This window comes from Dermacentor albipictus, chromosome 2 (genome assembly GCF_038994185.2).
Source record: "Dermacentor albipictus isolate Rhodes 1998 colony chromosome 2, USDA_Dalb.pri_finalv2, whole genome shotgun sequence".
Classification (NCBI taxonomy): domain Eukaryota; kingdom Metazoa; phylum Arthropoda; class Arachnida; order Ixodida; family Ixodidae; genus Dermacentor; species Dermacentor albipictus.
Genome location: NC_091822.1, coordinates 70,556,272 through 70,559,624, shown reverse-complemented (window position 1 = coordinate 70,559,624; position 3,353 = coordinate 70,556,272). Strand labels below are relative to the sequence as shown.

At 47.2% G+C, this 3,353-nt stretch overlaps 1 pseudogene; it reads left to right on the top strand.

The window, feature by feature from the left end:
• Window positions 1–297: 297 nt before the first annotated feature.
• On the top strand, window positions 298–3,056 carry LOC139055437 (piggyBac transposable element-derived protein 3-like; annotated as a pseudogene).
• The last annotated feature ends 297 nt before the right edge of the window (window positions 3,057–3,353 follow it).

Genomic DNA, 3,353 nt, shown 5'->3' with positions numbered 1-3,353 from the left:
GTTTATTACTTTTTTAAGAATTCAGCTGTGCAGAGCGCAGCAATTAAAGCGAAACAAGTGACACTTGGTCTTCCCGAAACTGTATTTTTGCACCATGTGAGCTCAAGGTGGCTCACTTTGGGGCCTGCTTTTGATCGCTTGATAGAGCAGTATCCTGCTGTGAAGAAAGTCATGTTGTCAGACACATCCTGTCGCACAGGAGGCCAGTTGCATGAACAACTGTGGAAGGCGTTCTCTGACAAGACCTTCTATGCCAAGCTCCTCTTCATTAACCTCTTATGACCTGTTGTCGCGATTTCGCATCATACCGGTTTTAAGCCGCACCACCAGAAGAAAACATCTGTAGCCGCTACCCCTGCGCTCAGAGGGAATCCACAGATGTCTGGCAACACGTGGAAAAGGCAGCGCCATCTATCGTCGATTCAGTAAAGAGCTGACGGCTGCCATTTCTCCAGTTGATGCCGACGAAGAACATTTCTCACTATCCATCCATTGACATCCGTCTCCATTCAAGGTATGTAAGTTTTTTGAATATAAAAAAATTTTGCATGATAGGCACTTGGTTGAATAATGCACGCAGATCACGTAAATAATTTGTTTTTGAAGATTAGTTGTTTTTTCAAGCGTGTGTCGCTTTGTCGCGTTTTCGCATCAACAGGCTGTAGCGTCCCGATTTGTGCACAACTTCGTCTTCCTCGGCATGTGGTCAAAAAACTAGTAATTTTTGTTTTTTGCAGTTATTCGGTGCTTTTTGTTCGTGATGGACACCAGAAGGTTCTACGGGATCAGGGTTCCACCCGTTGAAGAAAGCGAAGATAGCTGCCTCAGCGACAGCGATTCGGAATACAGCCCTGACACAGTACATGCTGCCCCATCAGATCAATCTGGGCAGTCTGGGAGCGACACAGGTGCGCAATTTTTTGTTTGTTGGGCGAGTTGCATTCGGCTGCAATGTGAAACGCCGTCAGCGTTCTTTCGTGTTGTATTGCAGTGGCGCGTCTTTTTCTTTTGAAGCCAAAAGCTTCACTACGATAGTCAACACCGCGTTTGTCGGAGCACGAGTGACGTCACGCACTGCGCAGGCTACTGCCCATGTGCGCTGTCGCTTCTCCGCGCCACCGTTTGACCTTTCGCCGCAGCCGTGCGCATTTGAAAGGAGGGGTATATAAGGCGCGCTTGCCCATAGAACAGGCGCACGCTGCCGCGCGCTATGCGTCATCGTTTGACGTTCGCCGCAAGCGCGTGTTTATCGCGGATCACTGCAGCTTTTCGCTTCGAGATATCCAGGCCCTTAGCTAAGCCCCAGCCAATTTTTTCAAGCCAAGGTTTTTGTGGCTTCTCAAATGTGGTTTGCGACCTCGCAGTGATTTCTTTTTCTTTTTTTGTTTGCAGATGAAGAAGGTGAAACGGAAGAGCCGTCAACGTCAAGCGCAAGAAGTTTCCTCTGGAAGCAAGTGAACCATCCGCGGACATGCCACCCTCAATGGGAAGACGGTCTTCCAGACCCTCCAGATGAGCCGAAAGCTCCCATTGCGTACTTCCGGTATTTTTTTGACGACAAGCTTCTTGAGGAGATTACAGACCAGTCCAATCTCTATGCAGTGCAGAAGAATGCCAACAAAGCATTGTGCCTAACACGCGCTGAACTGGAGCAGTTTCTTGGGGCCACAATGTATATGTCCATATACAGGCTTCCGCGATCGCGCATGTACTGGAACCGCGAGATGCGAGTAGAAAAAGTGGCAGAAGTTATGTCACGTGACAGGTGGCAAGCGATAAAGAACAGCCTTCATTTCAACGACAACAATCTCCTACAAGCAAATGCTGGCAAAGAAAGGCTCTTCAAAATTCGACCACTCATTGACAATCTGCTGCTCAAATTTCAAATCCTTCCAAAGTCACAGATGCTGGTGGTCGACGAGCAAATTGTGCCGTTCAAAGGCCGCTCCTCACTCAAGCAGTACGTCCCTAGCAAGCCTCACAAGTGGGGCTACAAGATTTTTGTACTTTGCGACACCCACGGACTTGTCTCTGACTTCTCTATATACACAGGGGACATCCGCCCTGTTCCTGGATTACCTGACCTTGGAGCAAGCTCTAATGTTGTGCTCGAGCTTTCGCGCTCCATCCCAGAGAACAAGAGCTACTTGCTCTTTTTTGACAACTGGTTCACATCCATAAAACTGCTGGTAAATTTGCATCAGCGTGGTATTCCAGCAATGGGAACTGCACGCGCAAACAGAATTTCTGGATGCCGACTGCCCAGCGATGCAGAAATGAAGAAGAACGGTAGAGGAAGCCACGTGGAGAGGCAGGCTACTATTGAAGGGGTCGAAGTCCGAGTAGTGAAGTGGTACGACAGCCGGGGAGTGAATATTGCTAGCACATTCGGGAGTGCCCAGCCTCTAGGAAGCTGCCAGCGGTATGACCGCAAAAAGAAAGAAAGATGTGAAGTTGAGCAGCCAGCCATTGTGAAGGCTTACAACACTTTTATGGGTGGAGTCGACCTTCTCGATGGGCTCATGGCGTACTACAGAATTTTTCTGAAGTCGAAGAAATTCTACCTGCGATTTTTTTTTCATTTTGTGGACATGGCTGTTGTGAGCAGCTGGCTGCTCTACCGGAGGGATTGTGATGCTCTAGGAATCCCAAAGAAACATCAACTGGATCTTCTAGCGTTCAAGGCTTCTCTAGCCAGCTGCCTGTGCAATCAAAACAAGGACGTGATGAAGAAGAGGGGCCGGCCGTCTCTTTCCGTGGAAGGAGAGCTTGAGAAGAAGAAAAGAAGAGGACCAGCAGCTCCAACACCTAATGCTGAAGTCCGTCAAGACAATGTTGGCCACTGGCCTGAAGTGTCGCAGCAACGACAACGATGCAAGATGCCTGGCTGCAAAGGCCAACCTGTTTCCTTCTGCACAAAGTGCAAAGTTCATCTGTGTATAAAAAAAAGTTCAAATTGTTTCATTTCTTTTCATAAGAACTGAGATACAAATGTGCTAAACTCAAAGAAATGAGCTCTCAAGTGTGTTTGAAAATAAACATTTTTTGATCCATTACGACCTGTTGTCGCGTTTTCGCGACATAGCTGTAACTTTCTTCCTAAAACCCCGACACGCATAAAAGTTGCTGTGTAACTTCCTCATAACCAGAACATAAAAAGCCACAGCAAAAATAATTTTTTTATGCAGTATGCTAAATTCAGGCTAGAAGAGGTTAAGAACATTTTTGAAATTTTGTTTCATTCCTAACACTCTTACAGGGAAGTGAACCACTGGTGCATTGACTCTATGAAGAGATGGTGTTTCTCGTTCAGAAGCTGCTTGGTTGCTTTATGAAAACCAAAGCTTACCGTA